We start from the raw sequence: 15,948 nt of genomic DNA, 5'->3' as shown, positions 1-15,948 counted from the left end.
CAATGTCACAGGAAGAAAAAAAAAAGGGAATTCAAGATTATACACAAGGCACAAAAGCAAATTTTCAAACTACAAACTTCTGGCAAATAATAGCCATAGAAATTCTTATCAGAGATTTTTGTAATAAAAATATTATAACTCTTTTTTTTAGTAAATCTATATAGTCATAAAGCACAGATTTTGAGTGTTACTTCCCTCTCTCTCTCTCTCTCTCTCTCTCTTTAATATTTAATTTTAAGACCATGACTTTTGTGTGATAATTAGTAATGGAGGGGGATTTATTCCCTTAATTCTTTCTACAGGCTGCTGGTTTCCAGGCTAATCATTGTAAAGCACAGTTTCTCTAAAACCTTCAGTAACTCTCCATTATTTATATAATACAATCCAAACTTCTTAGCTTGGCACTCCTGCCTATCTTAGGACAGATCCCCTAGAAATCAATGTGAGATAAGGATTCTTCTGCAAATAAATGATTAAGGAGATTTTTTTAAAAACTGAAGTAGAGTTGATTTACAATATTTCAGATGTACACAAAGTGATTCCGTTTTATATATATAGATAGATAGATAAGTTATCTATCTCTCTATATATAACTTAACCTTTTCTTTTTCATTATAGGTTATTACAAGATATTGAATATAGTTCCCTGTGCTATACAGTAGATCCTTAGTGTTTATCTATTATATATATATATATATAGTATATAAATCTGTTAATCCCAAATTCCTAATTTATCCCTCCCCCCTTCCCCTTTATTAACCATAAATTTGTTTTCTATGTCTGTGAGTCTGTTTCTGTTTTGTAAATAAATTCATTTGTATCATTCAAAAAGCTTTTTTAGATTCCACATATAAGTGATGTCATATGATATTTGTCTTTCTCTGTCTGGCTTACTTCTCTTAGTATGATAATCTCTAGGTCTATTCCTGTTGCTACAAATGGCATTATTTCATTCTTTTTTATGCCTGAATAATATTTAAGGAGATGTTTTTAGCAGAAACCTGTAAGAAAGAGAAGGAAGCAGGAGAAAATAAAGGAAGAAGTTAAGCAAAATGTGGTTTCAGCTGACATCTAGCCTTAGCCTGATCCCATGGGGAGCTCTGAAGTATAAATGGCACCAGTGAGTTTTCCATCTTGAGGCAAGGAGACCACCTTTCATACCTGCAGGTCATCACAAATACTGCAGATCCTAGGCATTTTCAGCTGACGTGATTCCCTTTAGCCACGGGCAATTTTCCAGAGAATGGTGAGGCTGTGAGCCTTTATCATCAATAGTCATGCCAGCTAGAGGATGAGTGCACCAAACTAGTAAAGGGAATCTGTGTGGGGGGACCACTAATAGGATCTAGTACACAGGCTCCCATGATCTGGCTTCAGTCTTATATACCATTTCTCCCCTTGTTTATGTTTTCCTCTGTTGCTTTGTAAAACATTTATTTCTCTCTCCTTTCCTTTTATAATATTAGGATTTAAGGATCTACCACTTCTTTATCTTCTCTTCAGGGATGGTTCACTATAAGATTCTCTAGACAACTGGGAAACCACTATAAGACTCTCTACACATTAATTAAACTACACATGTATCTGGGTTAGATCCTCTTGGTTGTGTACTTGATAACAATTCCCCTCTCTTTTCTTCCTTATGGACAAGACTCATGCTCAATTACAGAGGCTGGAGATGCTGGATAATCTTTACCTAGGCCTCCCCTGTTTCCAACATGAGTGGTTTCTTCTACTTCTTTGGGTGTCTACAAATTCCACCAATATTCCACTCACATGCCTTTTTCATAGACTCACAAGGAGCAAAGTTCTCCTCAGTGGCAGAGTTCCATACCCACCACCCCTTTTTTTCGTGTGTTTGGAAGAGAAAGATGGGGAATTAGAATCAGAGTGACAGATTATCGTTAAGACCATTTCTATTTCTAAATATATGCCATTACCTTAAAGGTATTTGGAAATAATTTACTAAATGCTAAGTGTTTTTGATAGTTTTGTCATATGTATATTTGTTTGGTGTCCCTGGGGAATGACATAATTATGTGTTAAACATGATTAACTGCATATCTCAAGAGATGTGTGAAAGAAAATTAACTACTCCAGAGGAAATTAAGATAAAAGATAGGATGGGGGCATAGTTACATGGTTTGTGATATTTTGTGTGTGTGTGTGTGTGTGTGTGTGTGTGTGTGTGTGTGTGTGTGACCTTAGACAGAGGCGCTCCAGTCCAGTTTGGCTTGAAATTTTCTTTACAAAGCCCTTAGTTAATGTAGAACTTGGTGGGGTGTGGGAATTGAGAGGAGGTGTCTTCTGGTGCTCTTGCGTTCCATCTGACTCGGCTAGCACAGCTGACTTTTGCACTGGCTCCAAAGATGTATTTTTGAACCAGGAAGAGCTGCCTTACATAAGCTGATTACTTGCCTTTCCCCCAAGTCCCTTCAGAAGGGATATGTGGAGAATAGGCTGGGGGTTTATTTTCCTCTCAGATGTATAATTATTCATGCTTTCTTTATAGTCACTCCAAGAACCTAAGTTTTGGACACTTAATTCCTGCATTGTGGCTATATAAATGACAAATGATCACAAGTTTAGCAGCTTTATGATCTCACAGTATCTGTGAGTCAGAAGTTCAGGCACAGGTGGCTCTACTGGTTCCACGCTTAGAGCCTCAGAACATGGTTGTGTCCCTGTCTGGAGGCTATGGGGGGAAATTCATTTCCAGGCTCATTGAGTCCAGGTTACTGATTGAATTCAATGCTATGCAGCTCTTGGCTGAAGGCTGTTCTCAGTTTCTAGAGGCCACTTTCATTTGAAGGGCTGTGGCCTCCTTCAAGTCAACAGCGGAGGGTTAAAAAATTCTTTTTACACTTCTAATTTCTCTGGCTCTTCTTCTGCCTCATCTCACCTGCCTTCCTCTTCTGCAACATCTGCCTTCTGACTCCAGCTAGAGAAATTTCTCTGCTTTTAAGGATTCACATGAGTAGATTAGGCTCACGTGGATGTTCTAGTTTCATCTCCTTATTTTAGGATTTATAACCTTAATTATTACAATTGGAAAATCCCTTCCAAAAAGTACCTAGATTAGGGTTGAATAACCATGAGATGGGCGTTTTGGGGGACATCTCTTTATAATTCTGCCTACCACAGTGGCATAGTTTGGAATTTAATTCAGTGTGAATTTTAATGCTTATATATGCATGAAAAACTCTCCTTTCTCACTGATTCATTTATTTACTCCTTTATCAATTACCAATATTTCTGGAATGCCTGTGTATTATTTGCCAGGCACTGATCTAAGCACTAAGAATACAATAAGGAGTGAGACTAGAACTGTGTTTTCCAAGATGGTAGCCACTGACCACATACACGGCCATTGCAAACTTGATAGTGGCTAATGAGACTGAGGAACTAAATTCTCAATTTTAATTTATTATAACTGATTTAAATTTAAATAGCCTCATGTGTCTGGTAGCTACCATGTTGACAGTACAGATAGTATATTTTGATCATTGCAGAAAGTTCTATTGACAATGCTATGCTAGACAGAAAGTCCCTGCTCTCCTGTAGTTTATATTCTAGTGTGAAGTTGACAATTTTTTTTCTGTAAAAGGCCCAATAGTAAATATTTTAGGCTTTATGGGCCAAATGGTTTCTTTTTCAAATACTCAACTTTGCCATTGTACCTGAGAGCTGCCATAGACATCCATAGACATTCATGAATGGATGAGCATGTCCATGTTTTCCAATAAAATTTGATTGACAAGAATAGGTGATGAGGCAGATTTGTCCAGTGGGTTGTAGTTTGCACATTCCGGTTCTAATAGATGATTCCCTATTCATTTATCTTCTGGCTGTTGCTAGGTCGTCTCTACTTTTGCTATGATCTTCACCTTTCCAACTAGGCCAAGTACTCTAACATAATTTTATTCAACATAAACCAGCCTTCATTAGTGTGCTAAGGCTTCCATAACAAAGTACCAGAGACTGGGTGGCTTAAACAACAGAAATTAATTTTCTCAGTTCTGGAGTCCAAGGTCAAGGTGTTGGCAGGTTTGGTTTCTTCTGAGTCTTCTTTCCATGATATGCAGATGGTTGCCTTCTTGCTACGTGTTCATATGGTTGTCCTTCTGTGTGTGCTTATTCCCGGTGTTTCTCCATCAAATTTCCTCTTTTTATAAGGACACCAGTCAGATTAGTTTAGGGCCCATCCTAATGGCTTCATTTTTAACTTCTTACCTCTTTAGAGGGCTTATCTCCAAATACTGTTATATTATGACGTTCTAGGAGTTAAGGTCTCAACATACGAATTTTGGGGTATACAGTTCAGCCCATACATAACAAGCTTTAAGTTTTAATACAGTGCTTTTAAAACTTGCCCAAAGTTAGGACTACTTGAGAAGTTAGGTCCTTTTTAAGAGATTCACTGAGTAAATTGGCAGTATGGCATGGGAGTTTAGATTTTTAAAGTTCCCTGGATAAGAATGATGGTCAACCAGGTTAGGAGCTATTGTTCTATCATGTATCTAAATGCTGCATACCAAGAAACCCAGACTAATATGTGTGATACACCATATGTGACTCTTCAAATGCATGGTGTTTGCATCTTTATGCACCAATTGTAAAAAATAATTCAGTTTAATTTTTCTCAAGCATTTTTCTGACCTATGATAGTTTTAAGCAAGCCAGCAGTCCTCAAAAAAGGATTGACTCTTCAAGGAATGGTGCCAGTACTCCAGGATGAAGTAGATTCCCTCCATCTGATTTTCTGCAAGTGATGCTGCTTATGTGTATACAAATGATGATGATATTTCAGATAAAAACACCTAGTCTATACATTTCTAAAGAGAAAAAAATCTTTGAAATTATAATGTGCCCTTGATTCTAAGTACCATTAAAAATTATGAATAATTGAAATCCTTAGCATGCTGTAAGGAGCCCAAGACCAGGTAAACCCAAGCGTCTGTTCTGCTTCACTTCCTGCCATCCTTATGTAGGATTGCTATGTTATAATCAACGAGTGCTTTTCACTCTGCTTGTGTGCATGATTTCCTCTCTATGGCAAGTTCTTTCCCTTACATTATGCCTTTTTAAAATGCTTCTATGATTTTTGTGTCTTCTCTACATCACCAGGCAGAATTATTTATTACTTCTGCTCATTACTATTTATACTCTAATATTGTAAATATCCTGTTTATGTGTTTATGCTGCTCAACATATCAAAGATGTCCTCTGTCATTGCTTATCTCCACATCCACTGTAGACATTGATAATCAATTATGGCATTTCTTCCTGCTTGGCCTATGTGGAGTGATTACACAGCTCAGCAAATTACTCTAGGGAACCACCACTAACTGACTATTTGGCTTGGGAGATTATAAATGCTTGCCAGTAATCATTGAACTGTCTCTGAAGAGTAAAGATTGACAGATGGTCAAAACCTGACAAATATTAATTGGATTAAGGGAAACAACCTAAAAGAGGGAAAATGTGGCTTTTTCAAAAAAAAATGAAGTTTTAATTTATTTATAGATTCATATGCAGTTTTAAGATATAATATGGAGGGATTCCCATGAACCTTTTACGCAATTTAGTCCAATGGTAACATCTTGCAAAACTATGGTACAATATCACAACCAAGATATTGACATTGGCACAGTTAAGATACAGAAATTTTCTATCAACCCAAGAATCCCTCATGTTGCCCTTTCATAGCCACTCACACTTTTCTCCGATATCCACCCCCTCCTTAATCCATAGCAACTACTGATTTTTTCTCCATTTCTATAACATTTGTCATTTCAAGAATGTTATATAAATGTAAGATATATATATATATCTTACAGTATATAACTTGGGATTGGCCTTTTTCACTCAGCATAATTCACTGGAGATTCATTCAGGTTGTCTCTGTGTCAATAGTTTATTCTTTTTTGTGAGTATTGTTCCATTGTATGGATGTACCACAGTTTGTTTAATCATTCACCCATTAAAGGACATATGAGTTGTTTCCAGTTGTGGAATATTAGGAAGAAAACTGCTATAAACAGTTGTTTACATGATATGTGTAAACACATGTTTTCATTTCCCTATGATAAATGCCTAAAAGTGCAATTGGCTGGGTCATAAAATAGTTGTGTATGATAGATTTTTAAGAAACTGCTAAACTGTTTTCCAGATGGCTGTACAATTTTACGTTGCCACCAACAATGTATGGATAATGTTAGTTTCCCCATATCTATCCCAGTATTTGGTGTTGTCAATATTTAAAATTTTAACCATTCTGATAGGTGTGTAACTACATCTCATTGATGTTCTAATTTGCATTTCCCTAATGGATAATGATATTGGAAATCTTTTACATGCTTATTTGCAATCTATATATTGTTTTCAGTGAAATGTTTTTTCATGTTTTTGACCATATTCTAGTTGGGTTATTTGGTTTCTTTTGCTGTTGAGTTTTGAGAGTTCATTATATATTCTGGATAGGATGATTATCAGGGTTTATGGTTTGCAAATATTTTCTCCCACTCTGTATCTTGTCTTTCGATCCCATTAACAGGGTCTTTCAAAGAGCAAATACCAGATAATTTTCTTAACTTAATAAAGATCATCTGAAAAAACTTTATAACTCACATTACACAGTGAAACCACATAGACATGGAGATATCTGTTTCAGGGATTTTTAAATTACAAATACAATTTCCTTAATAGTTATAAGAATTAGTCAAATTACCTATTTCATAGGGGGTGAGTTGTGATTTTTTTTTTGAGAAAGTGATCCATTTTCTCTAAATTTTAAAATTCCTGTGTATTTTAAATTTTAAAATGCCTGTGTAGAGTTGTTTGTGGTATTCCCTAAGTCTCCTTTTACTATCTTCAGGGTCGTGGTTATATCTCCTGTTTTACTTCTGATATGGGTAACATGTGTTACCTCTCTCTTGCCCCCCCGCCTTTTTTTCTGTGTCAGTCTTATAGTAGGCTTGGCAATTTTACTAAATTTTTCAAAGAACCAACTCTTTGTTTCATTGATTTTCTCTACTGTTTTTCTGTTTTCAATTTTATTGATTTCTACTTTTTATTATTTCCTTCCTTCTGTTTGCTTTTAGTTTTTTTATGATCTTCTCTTTTCTTGGTTTTTGAAGTAGAAGCTTGAATGACTAATTTCAATGATTTCCCCTTCTCTAATTGCCTTTAGTGCTACAAATTTCTCTCTCAGCACTGCTTTATCTTTGTCCTACAATTTGATATGTTGTATTTTCATTTTCAATCAGTTAACTGTACTTCTTAATTTCCTTTGAGAGTTCTGTTTTGATAATGCATTATTTAAAAGTGCTTGTTTATTCACAAAACATTTGGAAATTTTTATCTTTCTGTTATTGATTTCTAGTTTCATCTCACATATCTGAAGAATATAGTCCAGACACAATGGAATTCTTTTAAATTTATTGAGTTTTGTTTTATGGCCCAGGATGTGGCCTCTCTTCCTTGAAAAGAATGTGCACTCTGCTGTCAGATGGAGTGTTCTATAAATGTTGATTAGATCCGGTTGGTTAATGGTGTTGCTAAGTCCTATATCCATGCTGACTTTTATCTAGTTGTTCTGGCGATTGTTGAGGTTTTCAAGTATAAGTTTTCTCTATTTCTCCTTTCAGTTCAATCAGTTTTGGTTCACACATTTTGCAGCTCTGTTTTTTGGCTCATATGCACTTGATTGCTATGTCTTCTTGGGGGACTGACACTTTTCTGATTATGATAATGCATTATGACATTATAATAATGCCACTTTGGTAATATTCTTTGCTCTAAAATCTACTTTATCTGGTATTAGTAGGCACACTCTTGCTTTCTTCAGTCAGTGTTTGCAGGGTATATCTTTCCCCACACTTCCATTTTCAACCTGCCTATATTGTTATATTTGAAATGTTTCTTGTAGATAGCACATAGTTGGATCATGTTTTTAAATATGATCCACCAATCTGTCTTATAGTTGGTGTATTAAGACTATTTACATTTAATATAATTAAATATAATTAAATGTTGGGGCTTAAGTCTGCCATTTTATTTTTTGTTTTCTATTTGTTTTTTTCTGACTTTTTCTTCTGTTTGTTTTTCTTTCCTTTTTGTGAACTACTTGAACATTAAAAATATTTTGATTTATATATGGTATTTTTGAGTATCTCTTTGTGTATCTTTTATAATGGTTGTTCTTGGTATTACTTTTTATACATAACACAGTCTACTAGTGTCACCATACTACGAGTTCAGATGAAGTATAGTAACCTTACCTCATCTCTGTATCCTTGCCTATTTAAAATATAATTGTCATAAAGAGTCCCTTTACATACATTTAGAAACACATCAGACAGTGTTATAATTTTTGCTTCAACCATGAAACAATTTAGAAGACTCAAGAGAAGAGAGGTATATTTTTAAGGATAGCATATTCATACACATCCACAATACCTAAAAAAGGGAGATCATGTTATTCAGATTTTGACAAACATTAAGCAAATATATTTTATTTTCAATAAGATTATTTCAGGGCGCATTTTTAAATTTTTTAGGAGAAAATCTGAGGAAATGGCAATTAATTAAAGGAAGAATTATAAAACTCTCACTGAGCATTTAAAACTTCTCCTCAAAGCTGTGAGTAATCACCATGAGAACCTAATGGCATCATTGCATGTATCTCATATTATTAATTGTTTTGTGCTTATTTGCCCTTATGTTTGGTTCTGCTGATTCTAACAATGATCCCCTTGGAGAAGAAGCCTCTTCACACAAAAAATGCTGTGTAGAAACACTAAAACAAAGGGAAAATCTTCAAACATTCCATGAAGCAATGTTATATGTATCTTCTCCATTACACAAAATATACCTCAATTCACAACTTCTGAACTCAGTATAGGCAAGGGTTTCTTAACAGCAGCACTATTAACGTTTTGAGACAGATGATTCTTTTCTGTGGGGACCTGCCCTGTGCATTATAAGATTTGAATGTCATCTCTGACCTCTATAAACAGATATCAGGAGCATCCCTTACCCCACTCCACTTACAACAAGAAAAAATTTTGCCAGACATTTCCAAGTGCCTTCTAGTGGGCAACATTGCCCTTGATTAAGAGCTGCTGAAGTAGGCAAAAATGGGACATCTTAAGTTTGTCCTCTTTTATGTATCCCTGTTCTCTACTTTTTATACTTTTTTCTTTCAGCTCAGTGATAAGCCACTACTCATGACAAGCAGAGTGTCTTCTTATCCTCTTCCCCTCTGTCTACTTATAAACACAGATAATTCATTTATTTGTTCATTCCTACATTCACTAGTACAATTCTCACTATTTGGGCATGTATTTGGCTCAAATTGGCAGACTTAATATCCTGTGGGGAGGCTGTCTTTACCAATAAAACACCTTTAGGTAGCCACATCTACCAGGTCAACCTGTCATCATTGGCAAACAGAGAGCCCAGGCCGTGCTTTCTTTTTAAATTGAATATATTTTAATTTATTTGTAAAATTGGCCCTGAAAAGAGCCTCTATCTCAGGCTTTGTAAGTGAAATTTTACTGGGACACATTATTATTGCCTAAATTATAAATCTCAGACAGTATACTTCAGTGTCCAAATGATAAGTACATAAAATTCTTAACCCAATATTTGAGCCTCAAATAAAAATTAACTGCATTATGTTATCACTGATGGTTACTTTAAAATTTTTCTTTCATTAATTTTTTTCCTTTATTTTTCTTTATTTATTTTAATTTTTTAAATTGAAGTGTAAATAACCCATAGTATTATGTTAGTTCCAGGTGCTGAACATAGTGGACCAATAGTTCTATACATTACAAAATGATCACAGAGTGTTTTAACATCTGGGAAATTTTGATGTCATCCTGAAACACAGTTTCAAGACAGCTGAATTAAAAATTTTTATTTGTATGGCATTTCAGAAATTAAGTAACAGACAAAAGGAGATGGGAGGTGTAGTAACTCATAGTTCATGATTTTTACATTAACATTTATCAAAAACTTTTTATCTGAACAATAGTTTCAAAATACATTCATATAAGTAAGGCCAAAAAAAAGTTTCCATGTTCAGATGAATTTAGGAATATACAAAGTTACGCAAGACTCTAACTCAGAACTTTTTATGCACTACTATATAAATATTAGGAAGTATACACAGTGTATCTATTTAAACCATAGGGCCTAAACATATTTAATCTATTTATTTCCTAATCATTTTTAACTATAACACCTTTTTCTCTTCATTGAATATGTCATGTGCTCAGTAGTTCTCAGATTACCCTTTGGGAAACTCTATACAACTTAGTTTGGAAATAGATGCTTTGCAAACTTTGGCCTAAGTTTTACATGCTTTACTCTGGGAGGATAAAAAAAATGCACACACACACAAATAATTATTTTACACAGCAAAATGTAGTTAATAGTCTAATGGAACAAACTTCATAGAAGGGAGAGTTTTTTTGGCTTTAAGGGCAAAGGAAATCATAAAATTTATTAGGAGGAGGTGACACTTGAGCTACGATTTTTGGTGGGTGGGATATGGAGTAAGTTCTATGACAAGGCAGTCCATAGGTGAATATATGTGTGGTCAGTCCAAATTGGACAGAATTTGAGAAAGTCATGGGCGACATTTCTTACAAAGTTCTTTTGGTTGCAATTAAGACATCTTACACACCAGTTCAGACTTTTGAATTTCTATAGGCAATGGAGCAATGGAAGCATTTTGAAGATGTGAATCATGTGCAGAGTCATCTTTCAAGAGCGTAAATCTAACCACTGAGTTCAGAATAAAGTGAAAGAGTTAAAAAAAAAAGGGACTAAAATATCCCCCAGAAGAGAATAGACAAATTATGAGGCTACGTTTTGAGGCATATAATTAAAAATGAAGTGGGGTATGGAGTAAGGATGGTGAGGATAGAAAACTACAGCTTTCCCATTCTATAACATGGTTTACATAGATAGATGTTAATTATAATTCTTACTCTCCTCCAGCCATCATTTTAAGTTAAATGTTCTCCTTTCAAAAATTAGAAAACTCAGAGCTTTGTCAGTATAGCTAATGCTTATGCCTTAAGTCTTGTCGTCCACAATTACCCTTTCATTCTCCTGGTTATTGCAATTTTAACTTCCCTTGAAACCTTGCCAAATTCTGGTCTCTCCTCATTCCTCTATTCTTAATGTACTTAAAATTTTTTCCTATGGCACGTATCACCTTGTAACATAAAACAGGTTTTACTTATTCATTACTTCTGTTGTCTGTCACCTCTATTAGAATACAAGTTCCACAGGATAGATGTAATTTGAGCTCAATACAGGCTTGTTGAATGAATAAATGAATGAGTGAATACATTAGTTGCAAAGCTGGAACTAAATTGTAACACAATATTTCTAGAACATGCCTCTCTTTTACATATTTAATAAGGTGGTAATGGTTTTATAGTTTGAAAATTGAAGGGTATACTATTGATATTTGCAAACTAAAATACATTATTGTACAGAAAGTAATGATAACAGAATTTCAGACATTCACCTCGAACTTTCCAGCGATATTTAAAAAAAAAGTTGAATTAAACTGTGCAGTCATACTAATCCTTCAGTGCTAGTCAGTCACCTGTTACATATTGACAAAGGGAATTCTGGGAGGGTCACTCAAAACAGATGACCCTTCAGGTTTCAGGCCACCCTGGGAAGATGTACTCTACAAATACGTGGCAATGTGACTGAGCTTTGGTGAGCCAGCAAAGTGTGGGATCAGATTTTGGCTTACTCAAAGGCAATGAAGGAAGTGAGCCATATGGTGTTATTTTGAGGATGTCAGGGGAAACTTTGTATGTGCTCCCAAATGCTTTTCCTACCTAATTGTCACTGATTTTACTAGGAGAAAAAAAAAATAAAACCCCACAACTTTCTTTGTACAAATACATACATGGCTTAAAATGCAAATTCCTTTGGAAAAAGTTGGACCCTGATATTTAAAAGTCCATTAAGATATGAATAATAGCAATCCTTTTTCTGAGAGTATATGTTAATGTGGAGATATCACTGCAGAGACACTGCAAACCTGATAAAGAGGAAGCTGAGGTTGCCAGTGCAGGAGTTTAAATACAAAGAAGAACTTGAGGGCATTCAATGAAGTATCTCACTCCACTGCAATTTAATGAGTTCAGGACTTCGGTGTGTGTGTGTGTGTGTGTGTGCGTGCGTGTGTGTGCGTGTGTGTGTGTGTGTGTGTGTAAGAAGGAGAATTTATCACCCACAGTCCCTTTTTCTTTGTCATCCACAAAGTTGGTGGGTAGAATCCTTTGCCTCACATTATATAATAAAGCATTTTGATCTTAGTTTAGGTAGGTAAGTCCCCATATAAACTAAGCACATTTCCCAGAGTTCATTGGACTTAGAATGAGACTGAACTCTATTTGCTTAGATGAACTACAGAATAAAGGGTAAAGGATCACCAACTCACATTATTAACTAGTTAACTAATTACATAGCCTTAAGGAAATAGTTTCTTTTTTTAATTAAATATATTTAATTGGAGTATAGTTGATTTACAGTGTTGTGTTAATTTCTGCTGTACAACAAAATGATTCAGTTGTACCTATGCATACATTATTTTTTATATTCTATTCCATTATGGTTTATCACAGGATATTGAATATAGTTCCCTGTGTTATACAGAGGACTTTGTTTTTTATCTATTCTGTATATAATAGCTTACATCTGTTAACCCCAATCATCTCCCACTCCATCCCTCCCTTATCCACTCTCCATCTTGGCAACCACAATTCTGTTCTCTATGTCTATGAGTCTGTTTCTGTTTCATAGATAGGTTCATTTGTGTCATATTTGAGGTTTCACATATCAGTGATATCATATAATATTTGTCTTTGTCTTTCAAACTTAATTCGCTTAGTATGATAATATCTAGTTACATCCATGTTGTTGCAAATGGCATTATTTCATTATTTTTTATGGCTGAGTAGTATTCCATTGTATATATGTACCACATCTTCTTTGTCCATTCATCTGCTGATGGACATTTAGGTTGGTTCTATGATTTGGCTATGGTGAAGAGTGCTGCTATCAACATAGGGGTGCATGTATCTTTTAGAATTAGAGTTTTGTCTGGATACATGCCCAGGAGTGAGATTTCTGGATCATATGGCAACCTTATTTTTAGCTTTTTGAGGAATCTCCATACTGGATTCCATAGTGGCTGCACCAACTTACATTCCCACCAACAGTGTAGGAGGGTTTCCTTTTCTCCACACCCTCTCTAGCATTTGTTATTTGTAGACTTTTTAATGATGGCCATTCTGACCAGTGTGAAGTGGTACCTCAGTGTAGTTTTGATTTGCATAGGACATAATTTTTTGTTTCTGAAACTATTCATGTCTCCATCTACTAGTCAGAGGGATAAACTGGTCTCTGATTGGCCTTCCATTTCTGAGATACTAAGACATCTTTATTTTTGTCAGTTAACGAGTAAAACAGGTAAAACCTGAGATTAGTGGACAAGGTCTCTGAAGGATCTGTGATGGGACAATTTTTAAAAAAATATATCCAAGTCTGAAGTTGTGCTGTATTGTGTAACAATTATTCTTCTTGGGCCTCATGTTCCCTGTCTATGAAAAAAAGGCATTAGGTTATAGATTCTGCTTCCTTCTGATGAACTATTACATGTTTCCATAGTTCTGATATTAACTTTAGATTTTATAGTTGAGACAAGATATGCAGTGATTTAATACAGTGAAGTAATGGGATTAACATTAATTAATATAATCTTTCCACTTGGTAAAGGGACTGCTACCTAAAATTCCTTCTTTTATTCCTTTATAACATTCAAGATGGTAGGAAAATATCTACAAAAATTACAAATTTAAAATCGACAGGAAACCCATACATAAGAGAAGCAGGCTGAAGAGTTGCTTTAGTAATTCAAAGTCTGTACACTTTGACTTAAGTATATAAGAATTTTTTAAAAATTTAGAAATGTAGGTAGATCTGAAATATATTTGAATCACATAGTTTTCAGAAGTCATTTTATGAAAGTCAATTCAAGGTAGATACATATGTGTCTTATTCATTTGATTGAGCATTCTCACAAATATTTTTCTAATCCATTTTATTCTAGAAAAATTGAAAAAGTACTCTTTTTATTCTTTCCTTCTCTTCTAGTTTCACTGGAATTTAAAATTCTCCTTAAATCACTGAGGTTACCATTAAACAAAGACAGCTCTGTCATTGTATTTTCCAAAATTTCAAGTTTGAATTCTTGTGGATTTTACTTGTAAAGGTTACATTTCAGCTCTGTCATGTTCAACCTTAATTTATTAACTAGAAAATTCTTTTCTGCTGGCCAAGCTCCTGGTTGCCAATTCCTTTATCCTTTATTTCATTATTTCCCTCTATGTTGTTTTGTTCCTCTGACTACTGTAGAAGAAATATGCTCCAGTCAGCAGATTTTCTCCGAATCTGTGAACAGAGGTTTGATGATCAGAGGCCAGTATTTGCTGGCCATGACAGGGATGGGGGAGTGACAGAGGGGAGTCTGTGGAAATAGGTAGTCACCTTGTCACCAGCTTTGATCAACATAAAACCAGGATACTGAAATGTATGAAATAGCAATATTTGGCTTTCAGTGCAGGTAGAAAAATGAAATCAAAGACTTTCTATTAGATTCCCAGAATATGAGTTACCGCAGATGTGCCTATAATTGCAGTGCTGTGCAGCATAGCACAATGGAAAACTTTATTGCTCTGTGTCCCTTCAAGTCCCATTTGCATCTGTTTGCTGGATGAGTGTACTGGCAGTAATCAAACACGTACAGATCTTGGCTGGCTCATGCATGCTGAAGGTCTTTTATGGCAGCATACTTTGTTATTTGTCTAGGTGTGTTTTTCTGTTTTCCCAAAAGAAGACATTTTGAGAGAAAAGGAGCAAAGGGGTAATGTGCCATTCAGAAATGGGCTTATACCAGGCAAGTTCCATGCCAAATGCCAGGAAAGTCACAGGTGTGTTTCACCTGAGACAATGCAATCATGTGCTTGGGGGTATGAGTAGGGGACTGGGATGGAATGCATCCATCGTGAAGACTCGCGTGCATCAGCTCTATTTTGATTGTATTTTTCAAATATAAATCAGGTTAATAAATATCACCTCAAATTTAAAAAAAAATCAAAAACAGGTTGATTTATTAGGGATTATGGAGGCCTCTATAATCCTCATCAACATCATAAAATAAGAATATTGTTTACAAAAGAGAGAATCATTATCTGGCTATTGTTTGTTCTCATTGCATTCTCTCTTCCAGCTATTTCCAGAAGTTAGCCGATCTCGGCTTGTTTCACTCTGTCTTTTAAGAATGGAGAGGCTGAGCCATTTGTTAAATTCATGCCAGATTCACACATTGGGTAAACATACTAGATTTTGGAAACTCATGTAGTAATACATTGATAATAGTTTCTTCGAAAAACAACTTTCTTTTTCTCAAAATAATAATACCTTACATGTCTTTATTACTTTATAATATAAAGCCCAGTTTCACATGTTCTCTCATTTAAGCAGCATAACACTCTTAGGAACTTTAATTAGTAAGTGCATTTCATAAGGTTATTAATTTTGTTATTATTTTATTTTATATATGTTTTATGAATCACCTCAAAACCTTGAAGGGATAAAATGGAAATTAAATAAATAAAGAAAGAATTAAAAATAAGTAAATAAGTAAACAAATATTGCTTAGGTAGTGGTAATAAAGTAATCATGATTAGAACTTGGATTCTTTGGTGCTTGATTCAGTTGTTTCTGTGTATTAGGAAGAAACCAGAATCAGTCTCTCTCAATAGCTTCTCATTCTATCACTTGTTATGCCCCACAATAATTGTTAGAATAAGTATTTACACTGACTTCAGAATTAAATATTAT

General features: G+C 34.7%; 1 long non-coding RNA gene across 5 annotated transcripts in view; it reads left to right on the top strand.

Moving 5' to 3' along the window:
* LOC308621430 overlaps nucleotides 1-15,948 on the top strand; it is a 116,047-nt gene that overhangs the window by 90,237 nt on the left and 9,862 nt on the right. Inside the window, exon 5 of one of the 5 annotated variants that reach the window (XR_014016458.1) lies at nucleotides 8,562-8,643. The exons of the other annotated variants lie outside the window; for them this stretch is intronic. This is a non-coding gene — a long non-coding RNA (uncharacterized lncRNA). The remainder of the gene's footprint in view (nucleotides 1-8,561; nucleotides 8,644-15,948) is intronic. 5 annotated transcript variants of the gene reach the window in all.

This window comes from Mesoplodon bidens, assembly GCF_964165515.1.
Source record: "Mesoplodon bidens genome assembly, chromosome: 8".
NCBI lineage: Eukaryota > Metazoa > Chordata > Mammalia > Artiodactyla > Ziphiidae > Mesoplodon > Mesoplodon bidens.
The sequence above is the reverse complement of the archived record's forward strand: the minus strand, read 5'-3'. Positions and strand labels throughout refer to the sequence as shown.